Genomic DNA, 22,465 nt, shown 5'->3' with positions numbered 1-22,465 from the left:
GCATTAAATCAGTGTAGCTCAGTATTCATGCAAATTATATCATAAACAGTTGACAAACCAATATCATACAAAACAAATAGTTGGCCACACTGAAACATCATGTTCGAGTTGTTTCAACACTTCTACCTTATTTGTATCGATATGGGCTTGTGCTTACACTTGATGCCGCCGCCGCCACCACCACCATTGTGATTAGACCTCACTTAGAAGCCACCATAGCTAAGGTTAAATATAAACAAAATATGTTAAGAATTCACTGCCAACTGGAGATGTAAAAATATGAAGTGTGTAAAAACCATATGCGATTGTGCATGCAAGTCGTCTGTAGTGGCTTAGTGGACTAGAAGATGGTCATGGGAATTTCAAGTACAGTCTCACAATGACTGCATTGTGAGACTGTACTTGAATAGTGGAATACCTGTATAACTTTTTCAAGAAACTTCAGGCTCCAATAAGAAGGGTAGTTGTTGCACAAAGAGCAACATAAATCATCTTCCTAACAGCTGGGCTGCAATCTAGTCCTTTGTTAAAATTGTTAATTACTGTGGTTATGTAATTTATTATTTATCATTAAAGATTAATCTAGTCCAGGGGTCACTAAACTTCTTTGCCCGTTGAACCCTTCAAGATTTTCTTGACTTTTTATCGAACCCCCCCCCTCTATTTTACCATTATGTAATTATAATAGGACATGCAAAAAAGACACTTATGTGAGTTTTTAGATTGTTTATTTTATAGTTAGTGTATTGTATGTATAACATAGCATATATTATTATATTTTTTTAAAAATATAATATTTAAATGTTATTTAATATTTAATTTATAATAATATTTAAGATTTTGTTATTTAAAAAAAAATTGAATTAAATATTATGTTGGTTTAACGTCAAAGGGACACGTTTTTGTTTTTGACGTCTTTTTTAACATTACATATTTGATAGGAGGGATAAATAATATATAAAATATAAAATTTAATTTAGATAACAAAATAACAATAATACAATCTTCCTTATATACATGAAAATAAGACTTTTATTAACTCAGTATACAATTTACTAACGTTGTCAATGTGTTGGGTGTGCTTCGTGACTCTTGGCAAGATTAGCAATGTTGGGTTCAAAATTATCAAGTTTCAGCCTTAAATCGCCACGAAATTCTATATCTAGCTTATTTCTTTGTTTTGTTAAAATGGAATTAACTTGGCTGAAACCAGTTTCAACCATATATAAGCTTGGAAATGCAAGCAAAAGGAGATTACCACTTCAGAAAGTTTTGGATATTTTCCTACAACATTTATATTCATCCAAAAGTAACTTAAAGTCCTATTTTTAAAAAGCGTCTTAGCTTCAAGATCAACTGACAATTCAATAAGTTCATGTTGTAAGTTACATTCGATATTTTCAATATCTGCAGAAAATGGTGGGATAACCCAATTTGGAATGTGCATGTTTTTAAAATCTGCAAAGCGCAATTTAAAATCATCGTTCAAATTTTGAAGATGTTTTGTGTATATTTCTAAGTCTTCATCTTTTACTTCCAATTGCCGTACATTCGAAAACTACTGAAAATATTTTCGTAACAATGATGATTTAAATAAGGCTAATTTAGCTTGGAAGCATAAAAGAATCATCAGAGTGTGAATAATTGTGACATCCTTACCTTCTAGACAGGTCCGTACGTCATTAAATTTTGAAAATAAGTCTGCCAAGTAGAAAATATGATTCTTATTTCTCTTCAGTTCATCACCCAAAAACAAATTAACATCTAAGAAACTCAAGGGTTGAGTTGAACAACTCAACAAATCTTTGTTGAAAGTTTAATCCTTTATCCAAGTGTGAGCAAACAAAGTTTGCGCCTGAAAGTATCTTCAGGACGGGGGTAAGGTGATACAACACCGGGCAACTCATTGCAAAGGTGGAGCAAGTTAACATCACTCCTATCTCAGTATCTCCCATAATGCAAAACACATCTCCTTGCGGATATGTCTAATGTTATGCATTAAGGGAAGGGCCACTACCCATACCGGTTTCGACCTTTATTGAGGTCTCATCAGTGGGAGCTAGGCACAGTAGTGGAAACACTAAGGTAGAAGCATTAGCATGGTCATCTCTACCTATAGGATTTGCCAAACGGTGTGCCACCTTTTTAATAAATTACTCTGGATTTAGAGAAAGATGTTGAAAGTTTATTTTTCACTTGGTTAGACTATAATAAATTTGACTAATATTATTATATAATAATAATTATATAATGATATAATTATATATAATAATTATATTAATAATGATATATAATAATTATATGATGACTAATATAATAAATTTGACTATAATATTATAGACTATAATAATAATAATAATAAATGAAGAGACCTCAATAAAGGTCGAAACTAGTCTGGGTAGTGGCCCTTCCCTTAATGCATAACATTAGACATATCTGCAAGGAGATGTGTTTTGCATTATGGGAGATACTGAGATAACAGTGATGTTAGCTTGCTCCACCTTTGCAACGAGTTGCCCGGTGTTGTACCACCTTACTCCAGTCCTGAAAATACTTTCAGGTGCAATATCTCATACTTGGATAAAGGATTAAACTAAATTTATTATAGTCTAACCAAGTGAAAAATAAACTTTCAACATCTTTCTCTAAATCCAGAGTAATTTATTAAAAAGGTGGCACACCGTTTGGCAAATCCTATAGGTAGAGATGACCATGCTAATGCTTCTACCTTAGTGTTTCCACTACTGTGCCTAGCTCCCACTGATGAGACCTCAATAAAGGTCGAAACCGGTATGGGTAGTGGCCCTTCCCTTAATGCATAACATTAGACATATCCGCAAGGAGATGTGTTTTGCATTATGGGAGATACTGAGATAGGAGTGATTTTAGCTTGCTCCACCTTTGCAACGAGTTTCCAGGTCTTGTACCACCTTATCCCAGTCCTCACACTTAGATAAAGGATAAAACTAAATTTATTATCATCAAATCTTTGTAGATTTGCACCTCTAGACAACCATCTTATTTCGGTATGCAGAGTAGTTGGTGTGATACTTCATTTTTTTTCACAAAGTTTGGCAAACAATCGCGATTTAAGAGGATTAGCTCTAATTTGATTAACAGATTTAATATACACTCTTAGAGTATCATGCAGTTCATCACTGAGAGTTTTTGCAACCAAATGGTTTCGGTGCAACACACAGTGAATAGTACATACACTTTGAACTTTTTCTTTCAGAAAGGAAGTGAGACCTTGATAATAGCCCACCATTGCAGGTGCACCATCTGTGGCTACTGCTGTTATATTAGTAAATGGAATATCATACGTATTTAAATATTCCTCCAATCGCTGATAAATTGTCAATCCTGTTCCATCACTTTCAAGATATTTTGCAAAAAGGACAACAAATCAGAATGGGATAGTTAGTATAAGGCATCAAGATAGGGGTGGGACTAACAGGCTTCTGCACATCATGTACTCTAATGCCAGGAGTATTAGGAACAAGGAGGAAGAATTTTTGGCCTCGGTTGGCTATTCCTGGCCACAGGTTATTGGCATTAGTGAGACGTGGCTGACAGAAGATGATATAGCTAGTGGGATAGAATGTGAAGGGTATAGTGTGTTTAGGAAGGACAGAGAGAAAAGAATGTGGGAAGGAGTGTTATTGATGGAGGTGCTTAAGGGTCAAAGCTGTATAACTGAGAGAAGACCTCCACACAGCCTTTAAAGGAATGCGGAGAACCGACCAGGGCTTCTGACTTAATGTCGAATCCTCACCTTCTCGTGGTGCACCCTGTTGGGTATCTACTTTGATACTAAACGAATGATGATGGGCTGGCAATTTGGGATTTAGCTGACCAAACTGTATTCTTATTGGTTAAACCAAAATAAAAAATGATGGTACAACATGAAAAAATTTCATGGCAGCTGCGGTGTTGCCTGGTTAAACAAGGGCCCCGTTGTTTTCACCAGGGAACCAGGGCGAACAGCGAAATGTCAGCTACTGGAACAAATCCTAAAACAAACCCCAATTCAACATCACCAGACTTAAAGATCGGTATTATCAACATAAGAAGCCTGAATGACAAAGAAATGGAGCTGAGGAATTAGATAAGTACCAGATCGACATAATAGGGGTGACTGAAACAAAAAAGACCAAAACTGGTGAGATCTTTCTGAGCAATAAATACAAAATGTTATATTCAGGCAATGACAATCAAGGAAAAGAAGGAGTAGCCATAGTATTCAACACAAAATACGAGGCTAATCTTCTTGAATGGCAGTCAGTTTCAAGTAGAGTAATATGGGCAAATATGAGAATGGGGAACTGGACAATGAGACTTATTTGTGCCTATGGTCCCACAGAAGGTTCTACTAAGGTAGAAGTGGAGGAATTTTTTGAGGCTTTAGAAAAAGCAACTGACACAATGAAAAAAGAAAAGTTGGTCCTTGTTGGGGATCTAAATAGTAGAGTAGGCAATGATTGTGAGACATACAAAAATATTTTGGGAAAATTTGGAGAAATGAGCAAAGCTAATAATAATGGCAAATATCTGTTGGATTTCTGCTCAGGACATGGACTGGTTATTATTCACACCATGTTCCAACATAAAAATGTACACAAATTCACATGGAGAGAAGAGGCTAGGAATAAGAAATGTCTCATTGACTATGTTATTGTTGATAGTGATGTTTTCTCCCTGGTGCAGGACACCAGAGTGTACAGAGGATTTGAAATTGGAAGTGATCACTATTTAGTCTTGAGCAGGATAAAATTGAATTTCATATTGAAAAGAATAACATGTAAGAAAGTTTTAAAATGAATGAAAGTTGAGCAGCTCTCAGATGTGAAATGTAGGCTAAAATACAGAAAGATTATTGAAAAAAAAAATTAAAGAGTTTGAGAACAGGAATCAAACCTTAGAGATTCAGTGGCAAACTCTGAAGAAAACATTGATTCTGCCAGAGGCATGTGGTGAGGTTGTCTGCAAGGATAAAAAAATCAGAACTCCCTGGTGGACACAGGAAGTTAAAGAGGCAGTGAAGGAAAAGAAGAAAGCATTTCAAAAGTTCCTGTCAAATAAGTCAGCTTGTGCTCTTAGAGAATATAGAGACAAATGGGAGGACTTTGACAAGAATATAGAAAATAAATATCAAGAAGGTGGCAATTCTGGAGGTTGTTGAAGAAGCTTAGGAATGGAGGAAAGAGTGCTGTAAAAGGAGTTAGAGATGATAAAGGTGACATGAAAACAGGAGAAAAAGATATCCTTGAAGTATGGAGTAATTACTTTGAAAAACTGCTAAATGAAACAAGCAGTGATGACAGCACAGTGGTAAAAAACACTGACCAGCATGCAGTCAGGAATACATATCCATACTTTAAGTCGAAAAAGCCATCAAAGGCTTGAAATGTGGAAAGGCAGCAGGAGTAGATGATATTCGACCAGAAATGCTGAAGTATGGTGGTATAAAAGTCTTACAGTGGCTGCACTGCATAGTTCAGAAAGCCTGGACATAGGCATGAATTCCCAATGATTGGAGTAGAGCTCACATAGTACCCATATATAAAAAGGGAAATAAAACTGAATGTGAGAATTACAGAGGTATTTCCCTACTGAGTGTTCCTGGCAAGATCTATGCAAGTATACTTGAGAAACGGTTGAGAAGAATTGTGGAAGAAAAGCTGGGTGAAGAACAAGCTGGATTCAGGCTAAATAGAGGCTGTCAGGATCAGATCTTCACTTTACGAGAAATAGTCGAGAAAGCATGGGAATATAACAAAGATCTGTATTTAAGTTTTGTCGATTTGGAAAAGGCATATGACAAGGTGCCAAGAGAGAAGCTATTCAATATGCTGCAGTTATATGGTGTCAATGGGGCATTATATCAAGCAATACTTAGTCTTTATTTGAGTTGTAAGTCAGCAGTTAGAATTGAAGGAAGTACACGAAGATGGTTTAATGTTAAAATCTGGTGTGAGACAAGGATGTACATTATCCCCTCTGTTATTCATTATCTATATGGATCACATTATGAAGGAAAGTGGTATTAAACATGATATCAAAATTGGAGATGTTAATGTCAGCTCTTTGCTTTATGCGGATGAATAAATCTGCTACAAGTCTGCAAGATTCTCTGACTAAATTGAATAACTGTTGTAATAGATATGGTATGAAGGTCAGCATTAAAAAGACAGAGAATGAAAATAGGTAGAATTGTTGAAAATATGAAATGCGTTTTGAATGGGAAACCTGTGGAACAAGTAAAACATTTCAGCTACTTAGGCATGATTTTTACTGAAGATGGTAAATTAAATATAGAAACAGACAATAGAATCAACAAAGCTGGTATGGTGGGAAGTCAATTGAATAAATTCATATGGAATAAGAGAGAAATTAGTCGGAATACTAAATTAGCTGTATACAAGACAGTGTTCAAACCAGTTTTAACTTATGGATCTGAGAGCTGGTCAGAAGTAAAACACTTGACCAAAGACTAGAGACTGCAGATATGAGAGTCCTGAGAAAGATTATAGGTGTGAACAGATGGTATCAATGGCAATATCATATTAAAAATGAGGATATTAGGAAAGAACTTGGCATTGTCAGCATCCAGGAATGCATTAGCAGAGCTAATCTCAGGTGGTATGGTCACTTAAATAGAATGGGAGAGAAAAGATTAGCAAAACAAGTATTCTCTTTCAGGTTGGCAGGAAAATGACCCAGAGGAAGACCAAGATATAGGTGGATTGACACGGTACAAAGTGCCTTAGACGATAGAGATATAAGATCTGATAATGTTGGAGTCTTGACAAGTAACAGACTGATTTGGAGGAAAATTGTAGATAGGAAGTTAGTAATGATGTAATTTTTTCATGTAGTACTATCATATCCTGTACACCCCTTGAGGGTACATGGCAGGAATTTGATGATGATGATGTTATTGATGATAGCTGACGAACTGAAGCCAAGGAGAATTGAAGTTGAACTGCAGGATAGTGAAGAGAGCACATTTGAAATATTTGGTATGAGATTGAGACTAGTGAAACAAAATATATAGTTGGGTGCTGCTATAGACCAGGTGATGGAATAGATGGTGGAGACAATATGCATAAACAAATTGATGAAATGAGTGGAAGGAGGGTAATTATTATGGGGGATTTCAACTATGGTAACATTGATTGGAAGGAGGAGAGGACGCATGGAAGGAATTGGATTTTACACAGTTATTAAAGGATAACTATCTGAGACAGCATGTAATGGAATATACTAGGGGTTCGAGAGTGCTTGACCTAGTAATTGCATCTGAGATTTTGACTGTAATGAATATGGCCATGTTGCCACCAATTGGTGAGAGTGATCATAATGTCTTGACCTGGGAGGTGGCTAAATGTGTGGAATTTTCAATTAAGAAAGGGTACATGTGGAATTACCAGGCTGGTAAAAGCTTAGGAGATTGCTTGGTTCAGTTTTACATGTCATGACATGTAAAACTGCAAGGGCTGGAGGTTGATAGTGCTTGGGAAGCGGTAAAGAAGCGTTTGAAGGAGGTAATTGCTGAGGCGGGATATTAAATCAAGTAGGGGTTAAATGGATGAATAACACTATTAAGCTTGAGCTGCAAAAAAGAAACAACTGTGGAGGGAATTGAAGGAGAAAGGTGATCTGTAGGCCCATGAACAGTATAAAGCCCAGTCCAGAAGGGTAACGAGTGTGGTAAGAAAAGCAAAAGCAGATTATGAAAGGAAATTAGCCATGCAAGCTAAAGAAAAAATTTATAAGGCAGAATGATTTTAAGGAATACTGATGGTACGGAGGTAACTGAATCAGTTGATATAGTGGAATTACTGAGCGAGCACTTTGCAAGAGTATAGTATATCATCCAGGTGGTGATACTGCAGGAATGAAGGTAGCAATAGCTTATATGGGAATTGAGGTGAATGAAATGGAGGTGAATAGTATATTACAAAATCTTAATGTGAATACATCTGTGGGATTGGATGGTATACTAGCTCAGGTCTTATGTGAAGCAGCTAAAGAATTGTCAGTGCCCTTGACCATTTTGTTTCATTTGAGTCTCGGGTCTCAGTTAGTCCCAAGGGGTTGGAAAGAGGGGGAAAATAGTTCCACTGCATAAAGGAGGTTCCAAGACTGATGTTGCAAATTACCAAACGATCAGCATATCAGGGTTTGGTCTGATAATGATCTGATTAAAGCTCTCCAATTTGGAAAGCTTTAATCAGATCATTAAACATCAAAGAAATGAACTTTCATGACAATTACATCATGAGCCATAACGAATAAATCACGTTCCCGAGACATGCGCATTGCCTCGTTCAATACTAATTTTTTGTATGAATTAGAACCATCAGTTATAACCTAGTTTGTTACCTTCATATAGCTTACTAGTTTGTATTCCCCGAAGATGCCAATAGAAAAAAATTGGCGAAACATGTAGGACAATAAAATAAAGCTACTTGACGAACATTATATAAAAAAAGGGTAATAGTCTTATAAATAATAGTCAAGAAAAAATTCCACACAATGATGTCTTATATTTTTCTATTGACCCCTAACAATATTATATCGACTCCTGGGGGTCGATATCGATCAATGATCTAGTCCTTTGCTATGAAATGACAGCAAAACCTTTTTTTTTGGATAACTTAACAGGCTACAAGACTAGGTTTCCCCCTCCTGAAGACTGTCATAACAGTGGTTACTTGCTAGTTGTCATGCTTTATATCAATGACATTGTCAGTGGATTGCAAGGGGATATTCAGTTGTTTGTGGATGAGGCAAAGCTGGGAAGGATTATTAGTAATAGTGCAGATCCGGCAGCCCTGCAAGAGGATTTGAATAAGCTAGATAGATGGGCAAATGAATGGAGGTATCAGTTTAATGCAGCAAAATGTAAGGTCTTGAGGTTTGGGAAACATCGATGGGACACTGCATACTCTATGGGAAGAGTTATACTGGAGGAAGTAGGGGAGATGAGATCTGAGGGGGTTGATGATTGATAGAAACCTGAAATTTAGAGGATACATTGCAAAGGTGGTGAAGGTAACACAGAGGACTGCTGCAATAATGAGAAGGACGTGACCTGCAGAGATAAAACAGTTATCATTCCGTTGTATAAGACCCTGATCAGACCACACTTGGACTACTGTTCTCAGAGTTGATCCCCAGGATTTGAAGGGGATAAATTAACTGTAGAAAGGGTACAAAGGCAGATAACAAAGATGGTTTCAGGACTGTACAATGATAGTTATGAGGATCGGCTGAGGGAATGTGGACTGCAGAGTTTGATGGATAGGAGGAGGAGAGGTGATATGATTGAGACTTTTAAACTGTTGAGAAGTGGTTACAGGGTTGACACTGGGAGTTCTTTCGCTTGGTTGAACAGCAGGAAGGAGTGATGACAAGAGGCCATCCCTGGAAATTATGAAAGGAAATTGTGAGCAAGAGGGTGAGGAGTGGTTTCTTTGCATGGAGGGTGGTTGAACCATGGAATGCATTGCCTGATGGAGTGGTGAGAGCAAGAACGGTCAATGAGTTTAAGGAGTGGTATGATAGACTGTTTCTTAGGAAGGACCTCCCACGATGAGTCTTTTGACTCCATAGAGGCCTCAATAATAATAATAATAATTTCGAAAATATAGCATGGTGAATAAACACAGATTTTTTTTTTTCTCTCTTTTCTACAACAATAAATGTTGTCCTCAATAGTCTCTACTTTATCTCCAAAGAGTAGTTCCAGTTTTTATAATCCTAATTTAAGAACACGAGTTTGTAAAAAATGAACACCATGGAATAAACTTGTGGATAACAACAGAGTGCAGATGTTGTTGAAAGTGGCTTCCAATCCAATGAGATTGTGAAATTAGTATAGTATATGTTAAAATATTTGGTTTGTTTAAAGTAAATTATACTTAGAGATTCATGGTTTAATCCCTCACATGAATAGATGGAGTAATTTCACATATAAAGACATGTAATCACAATACACACTTTTGAACATGTATGCCATGCATTATAGGAAGAGTCACTACCAAGGTTTTGATCAATCAGTTTCAATCAGATCCATTTAGATCAATGGTTATAAATCATATTTACATATAACAAGTAAGTTCTGTGTATCACCATATTCTTAAGATACACTGGATAAGAGATAATTGTATTTTTTTTTAACAAAGCAAATTACACATGAAATTTATGTTGATGTTTTTATCCTTTATTGAAGCATGAACACACAAAGTAACTTCATGATGAGCTGCTGGTATGTAGAGATGACTTCACATTGAAATATCCAGTATCCCATAATGCACAGCACACTTCATTTCTGATATTTATTTTGTTTATCACGCATTTCAGGTTTTCAAAAGCAAATAAATTTCTCAAAACTAACTATATCATTCCTCCTTAGGAACTAAGAAGTGTTTAATTGTGACTATTATAATGTGATATTGTTTAAATATGTTCTATATTCATAGCACTGATGCATACAAGTAAAATGGCAGCTAAGACTTTGATATTCAATTATTTCAATATGCAGGATTTGGTGCAATGTAGTGTGCGTTCATTGCCTAGAGCAGTGTTTCCCAAACTATGTTCCACAGAAAGTGAATAAGTGTTCGGTGAAAAAATTATCAAAATTAATATGAGCCTGGAATGGTTTTAAATGTTGCGACAAGTTCAAACATGTTTGAAAAATCAGTGCTCCTCACTCTGATGTGGATTATGCTATTAAGGCCAGTACATGCTGGCCTTGACTCTGTCACCTGTGGTTGTCGACACCTCGAGTGCAAGTGAAGTATGGAGGTATCTATTCTAGGAAACGTGCAGTCACAAGCAAGGTCAATGCAATGCGCTGCGGCCCAGCATGCCTGTAGTGTGTGTGCTGTTGCATTTTTGCAATGTGATACAGCCTGCTGCAGCAATACTGTGCACTTAGTTTTACATTGAATATGACACTGATGATACTTGACTCTAATCAAGGTGTTACGCTAAAATTTCAGGATTTGCGAAGTGTTCCATCGTAGGAAAAGTTGGAGAAACCTTGGCCTAGAGAATGGTTTGTGGTATATAAAAGCAAAAGGAGAGAGTGCGTGTTGAAAATGTTTCATGAGCGAGTACAAGAAATGAGTCATGGCAAAAGCAGGAGAATGAAGTAATTAATATTAATGATGTAAGACAGGATAGTGAAAATTGTAGAGAATGTAGTGGAAAGAGTGAATGACAGTGAAGAAATAAGAATAAGAGTAAGAAGGAAGTGGATGATGATGTAATATTGTGTGGAAAGAAATAGCATGCTTATTCAGATTCGTTCACAGATAAAACATGAGTTTAAGCAACTGGAGAAACAACTGATGAGTATAAAAGAAAAGGTGAATGGTAAACAATAAGGTGCTTTATACTTTACCATTTTGTGGTAAAGTATAAAATATGTGCTTTGGTACTTAATGAGAAAGTGATGAAAGAATGGTTTCCAGGTACAAAGATATCTGTTAGTGGAGTTTGCAGAAGGAAGAAGTGAAAGAGTTGATTGTTTTGGCAGGCAAAAATTGACTTGAAAGGGAAATATGCAATGACAGGATATGAAAATTGTTGAAGGAAACAAAAATGAAAAGTAAGAAAGCAAAGGTTGTGAGTCTGCTGCCTCAGTATGATTAGGACACAATTGATAAGAAGAGCCATGACTGCAAATGAGTCAATGAGAAGATTATGCAAGAGCATTGTTGTGCAGTTTGCAGATGTATGGAGTGAATCTGATGAACGAAAGGACTAATATATGAGCGATAATGTATATGAATGGTTTTGGAGTTAAATGCTTCAACAAATTGTTCAGTGAGAGGTTGGAAGTGCAAAAATCAGGGAAACTAGAGATATTTGGGGATGCAATCAAGCAAATGTCTAGCCAAGGTGCAGAAATGAACAGCTGGGTGCAGTTTCCCAGGTTTTGAATCTGAATGGTCTGGTAATGAGATTATGCAAGGGTTACTGTGTGCCCAATGGGGATGTTCAAATGCATGCACACAAACACCAGAAGTATCAGAAATAAGGAGTTTTGTGCTCTGGTCAACTGGAAATGGCCCAAAATTATTAGTATCAGCAAGAAAAGGTTAATAGAGAATGATATAGTTACAGGAATAGAAAATAAGAAATATTATATTTTCAGAATATTATATTTTCAACAAAAATATAATATAAGGAATATTATATTTTTGTTGATGTTCTTCATCTATCATTAATAATATTAATGATAGATGAAGAACATCAACAAAAATAGAAGTTAAGGAGGATTGTAGAAATGAGGGAGATGGTTCATTTGAGGCAATCTGGTGTGAGATAGTTCAATACGACAAAATATACTGTTGGTTGCTGTTTATACAGCTGGGGATCCAGAGAAAAATGTGTATGCCATGCATTGGCAGATTAGCACAATGAGTGCATGCCAAGAAATTATCATGGGAGACTTCAACTATGGGGATATAGACTGGAAGGAAAAAAGGGCACATGGCAAGATGGAAATAGAATTTATATAGTTACTAAGGGATAATTACCTATAATGGAAGAACTAGAGGTGTGAGAGTATTGGATCTGGTAACAACAGACAATGCTATCTATAACTGCAGCAACTCTACTGCTGATCAGGGGAAAGAGACCATGCATTCTTGTTCTGGAAGATTGCTCAACATGTGGAATTCTCAGTCAAGAAAGTTATGTGGAAGTACAAAGCTGGAAAATATGACAAACTCAGGTAGTGGTTTGGTGCAGTGCCATGACATAAGAATATGTCAGTGGTGAATGGGGAGTGGCCAGAGATTGTTTGAGAGGCAGTATCAGATTGCATACCTAGGATCAGGAGGATAAACCAAGTAGGGATAAAGCAGATGAGTACAAACATAAAGCAGGAGCTGCAAAAAAAGAGAGCATTGTGGAAGGAAGATAAACAAAAAGTGATAGATAGAATACAATGATATAGAATAGGATAGAATACTTCCATGCAGTATTCTATCCCATAAATAGAATACTGCATGGAAAACTATTACATAAATTGTAGACAATGAAATGGGTATGAGGCTGGTGGCACGGATAGGAGGATGGTTGACAAACATCAGAGGGTGGTGAATGGTGGAGTGGAATTAAGGCAAATAAGGGTAACTTGTGAAGTGCCCTGAGGTCACTACTATTTAATTTGTATATAAATGATACAGGGAAAGATATAATGGGGATATTCAATTATTCTGACAATGAAAAACTGGGAAGGACAATAGTTTGATAAAGGTGATATAGATATTCTGCAGGATGATTTAAATAAATTTGCAGTGCGAGCAAAGGATAATGGCTGTCAATTTAATGTTTATAAATGTAAGGTAATGCACTTTGGAATGAAAAGATTACATACTTTATCAGAGAAGGTGCTAGATTAAAAGAAATTGATGAGGTTAGGTATCTGAGGGTGATGATGGAGAGAGATTTGAAGTTCAGAGGATACACTGCAAAAGTTGGCAAGTTAGCTCAAAAGATTACTTGGATGTCGAAGAACACATCAACAAGTAAAGATAGCAAAGTTAGTATGCACAAATTTGGTCATCTAGGTTGCTTGGGGATCAGGAAATGGTGGAGAGGATTCAGAAACAAATGACCAAGCTGGTGATAAATCTGTGGAATGTTCTCCATGATCACAGACTGAAGGTGTGAGGGTTGCAGCATTTAGTTAACAAGCAGAGGAGATGAGACAATAGGAAACTGGTAAACTAAAGGGATTCTATTAGTTTGACACAAAAGAAATTTTTCAATACATGAAGAGAGAGAGAGAGAGAGAGAACAAAGGGTTATCCTGAAAGTTGTGTAAGAGCATGATTAGTAAGGGGTGTGTGGACTAGATTCACTGCTTCGAGATGTGAGCAGTTAGAATGGATTGCTAGAGATTGTTGTGAGTGCTCTGACAGTGAATGAGTTTAAGGAGAGGTATGATGGGTATTGTGTGAATAATGGTTAGTGTGGGTCTCCCACAGTGCATGGAGATACCCCATATTATAATAATAAATAGTAACTCTAGTAGAAAAATTCTAAAGCCAGAATAGAGGGAGGAATAAAATACCGAGATGATTCCAAAAACAGCTACCAATGGAACGTCTATTAAAAATAGACATTTCATGAGAAAAATAGCACAGATGCATAGAAATGATAAGGACTAAAAAGATTTATGGAAAAGAATCCCATTCATTCTACAATGCTAAATGATCTAAAGCAGTCTGCATGAAAGTTCTGATCCTAAAGTGGCATATTGATAGATTATGCCTCTAAGTTCACTGCAAGGCAGTTTTGCAATTGCACAGAGAATTAGTGTGTGCAAGTGTTACTTCTTGCATATGATTATATTATTATTATATGGGCACCTCCACAGAGTGAGAACTCATTGTGGGAGATCCAATCTATCATACCTCTCCTTGAATCCATTAACAGATAAAGCAACTGACTCTGGCAACCCATTCCTCATTCACAACTCTCCAAGCAAAAAATCCAGTCCTCATGCTCCTACTAACCACACCTTTATTCAACTTAAGTTGCTTAAAGAGTTTTATAGGATTGATTTATAGGATTTACAGGAGGGACCAGAACAAGAGATGATCCCTCCTATAAATCTGTGGAATTCTATAACTCTTTAAGCAACTTAAATGTTTCTATCATATTCCGTCTTTTTCTCCTATCAACCAACTTCTGCAATCCACACACCCTCAATCTATTCTCGTAGGAAACATTCCGCAGGCCACTCATCATCGTGGTCACTCACCTCTGAATCCTCTCCACTGCTTTCTCATCCTCAAGAAACCCAGGGGGACCAGACTTGAGCATAGTAATCCAGGTGTGGGCATATCAAGGCTTTATAAATAGGAATAACGTCCTTATCTCTACATATTAATGTTTCTTCAATAGTCAAGTAATTTTATGGGCTACCTTAGCAATATGTTCTCTAAACTTTAACTCTATCTATAACCACCCCTAAATCTCTAGCTTCATCCATTTCCTAGAGTACAGTGCCATCAATGTGATGTATGGCTTGTATTCTATTTATTCTAAAATGCATAACTTTAATTTCTCGACATTAAACTGACACCACTAACTTTTGCCCATACTGACAGCCTATTTACATCGTCCTGCAAGCTTTCCAGATTGCCTTAATTAACTATTACTCTACCTAATTTTGCATCATCAGCAAACAACTGAATATTTCCCTTTCAGGTTATTTCCTATATCATTTATGTACAATTTAAACAGCAATGGCCCCAGCACTGAACCTTGCAGCACATAACTAGTCACCTGTTTTCACTTTGATTCTGCCCCTCCATATACCACTATCTTGATATCTGTCCAGCAGCCACCCTCTTATCCACTTAATCAGTGTCATATCCATCTCTATTTGTTCTAATTTGTGTGATATGAACTTTATCCACAAAAAGGATAAAGTTCATATCTGAACGATTTCCCAGAGATGGAAAGGGCAACAGGAAGGGAAGGGGGAGGGGAAATCAGAAGAATGAAATTAAGGAGATAGCTGGAACTTAGCAGCACAGAAAAAGCTCTGAACAGAGGACTGAATGGAAGACTCTGCTGGAGGCCTTCATCCAGGCAGTGGACAGAAAATGGTTGATGATTATGATGATATCAAGCTAAGCTAGCCATAAGATACCATCTTTGGTACTAATAATGGATTTTGAAATATGTAAATGAGGTAGAAAAACTAGATCTTGGTTCTGAAGATCAAATGTGATTCCATTTAACCACGCTACCAGCCAGGATGTATATATACGTCCAAGTTACCATAGATGCGAAGTGCATGTTAAAATGGTAATACCATTGACATTACATTGAAATATATGATGGAAGCATATGAGGATGTGTATTTGATCCGTAATGGCCGGTAAAGTGGTTAAACAGATAAACTTGATTATTAATTATAGTCAACAGAAAACTTTCACTAATTTCATGTAACTTCTTTATGCTTCTAAAAAACACTTTGAGTCTAGTGTGCAATATCACCAAAGAGTATCTCTATTACTTTATTTTAAAAAATCCGATTATGACAGAGAATGAAATTATAACAATGCCAAAATCTGAAAACTTTATCATCAAAATGAACCTATCATCACGATTATTATCAACAAAATAACGAGACTACTTTCAACGTTGGCTAATTTCAAAATGCTCACGATGTCAACTTATTCCTGATTTTTTATGAAAATTTTTAAAGATGTATTCAAATCACCCTCATGCACTAGAAATGCCAGAGGCATAAAGTTGCATGCACACTTGCAAAAAAATACAAAAATGCCACTTTCAGCATTATGCATAATGAAAATGCCAGTTATCATTTGATAGAGTCAAAGACTTATCATAGGAGGTCCCACAATACACACAGCTCTTCATTCCAAGCCTTAAATGCATGTTTATTTGCATGATGTCTGCAAATAATCATTTGCAGATATCATGCTACTAATTCCAATCATTCATTTCTCTCCATGCAAAGAACCTGCTTTTCACTCCTTTGCTAACATCCTCCCCTCATACAGCTTCCACAAATGGCATCTTGTTTGCTCCCTATCTCCCATCATTCTGTATAAAAAAAAATAAAAATAAAAAATAAAATAAAAAAAAATAATAAATAAAAATAAAAAAAAACCTTCAATATTAATCTGATAAGAACTCCCTTACCAACTTATACATCTCAACCATATCACCCCCCCCCCATCTATTAGACTGTAAATTTCATCTTCTCAACCATTCTTCATACTCAACATTCCAACACCAGAAACCACCTTAATCAATTGCTTCTGGACCCTTTCTAATACCTTTTCATCCTTTTGAAAACCAGTGAGCAAATCTGCACATAGTAGTCCATATGTGGCCTATCAAAGCCTTATACAATGGAAAACTAAAATCTCCTTACAAGTCAGTGTCCTCAGCATTATCCAGGATTCATTTCATTGTCCTCACAATTTTAGCAAGGTGTCCTCTAAATTTTAGATCCCTATCAACCATCACATCCAGATCTCTTATTTCTTCCATCTCCTCCAATATATCCCCACCAAGTGTATACTCTATCTTTGTCTATCTCTATCCCATCTTACACTGTACCGAGCCTTGATAAGACCTCATCTCGACTACTGTGCCCAGATTTGGTCACTTCGGTTCCTTCTTGATGGGGAGGAGGTGGAGAGGATCCAGAGGCAACTGACTAAGATGATAACAGGTCTATGGAATGAACCATATGAGAACAGGTTGAAGATTTGTGGGTTGCAGAAACTAGTTGACAGGCGGAAAAGGGGAGATATGATTGAGACATTCAAATTGCTAAAGGGATTCCATAGGATTAATTCAGAGGATATTTTTGAGATCAGGACTGGTGGTGGGAGAACTAGGGGACACCTATGGAAGCTGGGCAAGAGTGTGGTTAGCAGGGGTGTTAGAGCCTGGGTTCTTTACTTTTAGAGTGGTAAATGAGTGGAATAAGCTGCCAGAGTCTGTTGTGGGTGCTATGACGGTGAACGAGTTCAAGGCAAGGTATGATAGATACTGTGAGAATGTAATCGCATAGTTGTGTGGACATGATGTTAGGGCCTCCCTCGATGAGTCTAAGGACTCCTGGAGTCGCCCGAAATAATAATAATAATCTTTGTTTATCAAATTTTAAAAACTTCAACTTTGTAACACTGAGCTGATAACCCTACTCCTGTGCCCATTCAGCCAATTTATTCAAGTTCTCTTGTAAATCTAAAACACCAACTTCTCAGTTCTTTCCAACTTTGCATCATCTGCAAACAACTGAATACCCCCATCCAAATCTTCACCAATATCATTAACAGGTTAAACAGCAGTGGCTCAAAAACAGACCCCTGAGACATACCACTAGTGACTTTCCTCTTCTGTGATATTACTCTCTAAACATAACTTGCTGATACCTATCAGAAAAACAAACTCCAATCCAATGCATTAATCTAATATCCAACCAACTCCATTCATTGTTAGTTGAACCATCAACTTATCATGTGGCAATCTATCAAAAAGTCTTTGCAAAATCTAAGTATATTACTATGTATCCATCTCCCTTATCCAATGCAGTTGCAGTCTTATTGTAATAAGTAACACTACTTTCCTTTAGCAAAAACTAGGCTGTCCATTAAAGAAAATAACACTGTTGTTGACCCAATTCTGGATCCAAGTTCTTGCAAATGGTGATGGACGGTTGATGACAATGAATTAAGATCTTTTGTTTTTCTGCCATAGATGGCATCAATGGCAGAATTATATTAAAAAATGAAGATATTAGGAAGAAACATGATACTGTAATCTTAAGTGGTATGGGCTTTTATAAAGAATGGGAGAGGAATTAGCAAAGCAGCTATGTAATGCTAGGATACTAACAAAAATATACAGAGAAAGACCAAGATCTAGGTGGAATGATAGTCAGAAGTGTCCTAAAAGACTGTAATATTAGATATAATACTGGAGTACTAATAAGTGATAGACTAATTTGATTGAAAACTGGTGATAAGGGATTAGTAAATGATTAATGTAAACTTAATCATGTAGTACTGCCATAATATTCTGTACACCTCTTGAGGGTACATATCAGGAAATTGATTATGGTTATTGGAGTGCTCATAACATGCTGGGTTTTTGCAGCATAACCACCATAAATACTTAATCTACAGGTGATTACCACCTCAGGGATTCAAGCTCACTGATCAGGTAATAGATATGCTTTTGGAGATTGCTGCCCCCCCCCCTCCTCCATCTAATTCTTTTCTAAAAATGCCTCTAAATATTGAAGATGATGTTAGCAAGCTTTGTGGGGAGGGGGAGACCTGTATTTTATGTTATTATGAAATGTCATTATGGAGAAACAGTTTCTCGCATGCAACCATAATGGTTTAGTTTTGGCTATCTGGATAACTGTTTGCCTGCATTCATTATCCTTTTGTTTTTCTTTCACATCTTAACAGACAGAAATTTTTCTAAAGAAAAATTTCATCCTTGGTACTTAACTCCAAATCAAGTAAATTTGGTTGAATGTTTTGCACTTCAGATGTTTTTCATTTCCTGCTATTGATTTGAAGTTTTCTAGTCGATTCATATTGACAGTGTTATCAGACTGTCTTTATGACAATAGAAGCTGTAGAGCTACAGTAATATAAAATATGTAAGCTAAACCATCCATTTTAGGGTTGATATGAAGGCATTCTACCACCAAAGTAAATCAAAGCCTATCTTCTAAAGCTTTTGATATGGCTAAACTCAGACCTGGTCACAGAGGCATACAGCCTCCTAATGTCCATTGCGGACTTGCCTTTAGAGGCCATTATATACTGTAAGATTCCATAGGGCTGCTTAAGGGTCAAAGCTATATAATTGAGAGGAGACCTCCACATAGCCTTTAAAGGAATGCGGAGAACCGACCAGGGCTTCTGACCTAATTTCCAATCCTCACCTTCTCGTGGTGCACCCTGTTGGGTATCTACTTGGATACTGAACGGACGAGGATGGGCTGGCAATTTGGGATTTAGCCGACCAAATTGTATTCTTATTGGTTAAACCAAAATAAAAAATGATGGTACAACATGACAAAATTTCATGCCGGCTGGGGCGTCGCCCGGTTAAACAAGGCCCCCTGTTGTTTTCGCCAGGGAACCAGGGCGAAGAGCAAAAAGTCAGCTACTGGAACAAATCTGAAAACAAACCCCAACTCAACATCACCAGAGTTAAAGATCGGTACTATCAATGTAAGAAGCCTGAATGGCAAAGAAATGGAGCTAGCTGAGGAATTAGATAAGTACCAGATTGACATAATAGGGGTGACTGAAACAAAAAAGACAAAAACTGGTGAGATCTTTCTGAGCAATAAATACAAAATGTTATATTCAGGAAATGACAATCAAGGAAGAGAAGGGGTAGCCATAGTATTCAACACAAAATACGAGGCTAATCTTCTTGAATGGCAGTCAGTCTCAAGTAGTGTAATGTGGACAAATATGAGAATGGGGAACTGGACAATGAGACTTATTTGTGCCTATGGTCCCACAGAAGATTCTACTAAGGTAGAAGTGGAGGAATTTTTTGAGGCTTTAGAAAAAGCAAGTGACACAATGAAAAAGGAAAAGTTGGTCCTTGTTGGGGATCTAAATAGTAGAGTAGGAAATGATTGTGAGACATACAAAAATATTTTGGGAAAATTTGGAGAAAAGAGCAAAGCAAATAATAATGGCAAATATCTGTTGGATTTCTGCTCAGGACATGGACTGGTTATTACTAACACCATGTTCCAACATAAAAATGTGCACAAATTCACATGGAGAGAAGAGCTAGGAATAAGAAAAGTCTCATTGACTATGTTATTGTTGATAGTGATGTTTTCTCCCTGGTGCAGGACACCGGAGTGTACAGAGGATTTGAAATTGGAAGTGATCACTATCTAGTCTTGAGCAAGATAAAATTGAATTTCATATTGAAAAGAATAACATGTAAGAAAGTTTTAAAGCGAATAAAAGTTGAGCAGCTCTCAGATGTGAACTGTAGACTAAAATACACAAAGATTATTGAAGAAAAAATAAAAGAGTTTGAAAACAGGAATCAAACCTTGGAGATTCAGTGGCAAACTCTGAAGAAAACATTGATTGATTCTGCCAGAGAGGCATGTGATGAAGTTGTCTGTAAGGATAAAAAAATCAGAACTCCCTGGTGGACACAGGAAGTTAAAGAGGCAGTGAAGGAAAAGAAGAAAGCATATCAAAAGTTCCTGTCATATAAGTCAGCTTGTGCTCTTAGAGAATATAGAGACAAATGCAAGAATGATAAACACTGTGTAAAACTAGCTAAACAAAAGTCATGGGAAGACTTTGGCAAGAATATAGAAAATAAATATCAAGACGGTGGCAAAATATTCTGGAGGTTGTTGAAGAAGCTTAGGAATGGAGGAAAGAGTGCTGTAAAAGGAGTTAGAGATGATAAAGGTGACATGAAAACGGGAGAAAAAGATATCCTTGAAGTATGGAGTAATTACTTTGAAAAACTGCTAAATGAAACAAGCAGTGATGACAGCACAGTGGTAAAAAACACTGACCAGGCATGCAGTCAGGAATACATATCCATACTTGAAGTAGAAAAAGCCATCAAAGGCTTGAAATGTGGAAAAGCAGCAGGAGTAGATGATATTCGACCAGAAATGCTGAAGTATGGTGGTATAAGAGTCTTACAGTGGCTGCACTGCATAGTTCAGAAAGCCTGGACAGAGGGACGAATTCCCGATGATTGGAGTAGAGCTCTCATAGTACACATATATAAAAAGGGAAATAAAACTGCATATGAGAATTATAGAGGTATTTCCCTACTGAGTGTTCCTGGCAAGATCTATGCAAGTATACTTGAGAAACGGTTGAGAAAAATTGTGGAAGAAAAGCTTAGTGAAGAACAAGCTGGATTCAGGCAAATAGAGGCTGTCAGGATCAGATCTTCACTTTACGACAAATAGTCGAAAAAGCATGGGAATATAACAAAGATCTGTATTTAAGTTTTGTTGATTTGGAAAAGGCATATGACAAGGTGCCAAGAGAGAAGCTATTCAATATGCAGTTATATGGGGTCAATGGGGCATTATATCAAGCAATACTTGGTCTTTATTTGAGTTGTAAGTCAGCAGTTAGAATTGAAGGAAGTACAGGAAGATGGTTTAATGTTAAATCTGGTGTGAGACAAGGATGTACATTATCCCCTCTGTTATTCATTATCGATATGGATCACATTATGAAGGAGAGTGGTATTAAACATGATATCAAAATTGGAGATGTTAATGTCAGCGCTTTGCTTTTTGCTGATGATGTTATACTTCTAAATAAATCCGCTACAAGTCTGCAAGATTCTCTGACTAAATTGAATAGCTGTTGTAAGAGATATGGTATGAAGGTCAGCAATAAAAAGACAAAGACAATGAAAATAGGCAGAATCATTGAAAATGTCAACTGTGTTGTGAATGGAGACCCTCTGGAACAAGTAAAACATTTCAGCTATTTAGTTACGATTTTTACTGAAGATGGTAAATTAAATATAGAAATAGACAACAGAATCAGCAAAGCTGGTATAGTGGGAAGTCAATTGAATAAATTCATATGGAATAAGAGAGAAATTAGTCGGAACACTAAATTAGCTGTATACAAGACAGTGTTCAAACCAGTTTTAACTTATGGATCTGAAGCTGGGTCAGAAGTAAAACACTTGACCAAAGACTAGAGACCACAGATATGAGAGTCCTGAGAAAGATTATAGGTGTGAACAGATGGCATCAATGCCAATATCATATTAAAAATGAGGATATTAGGAAAGAACTTGACATTGTCAGCATCCAGGAATGCATTAGCAGAGCTAATCTCAGGTGGTATGGTCACTTAAACAGAATGGGCGAGGAAAGATT

General features: G+C 36.7%; 1 protein-coding gene across 2 annotated transcripts in view; it reads right to left on the bottom strand.

The window, feature by feature from the left end:
* Positions 1 to 22,465, bottom strand: part of Pkc98E (Protein kinase C) — a 343,235-nt gene that overhangs the window by 219,707 nt on the left and 101,063 nt on the right. The window lies entirely within an intron of this gene.

This window comes from Typopeltis vanoorti, chromosome 21 (genome assembly GCF_054136105.1).
Source record: "Typopeltis vanoorti isolate ZY-2024b chromosome 21, IOZ_Tvanoo_1.0, whole genome shotgun sequence".
In the NCBI taxonomy this organism is placed as follows: Eukaryota; Metazoa; Arthropoda; class Arachnida; order Uropygi; family Thelyphonidae; genus Typopeltis; species Typopeltis vanoorti.
The sequence above is the reverse complement of the archived record's forward strand: the minus strand, read 5'-3'. Positions and strand labels throughout refer to the sequence as shown.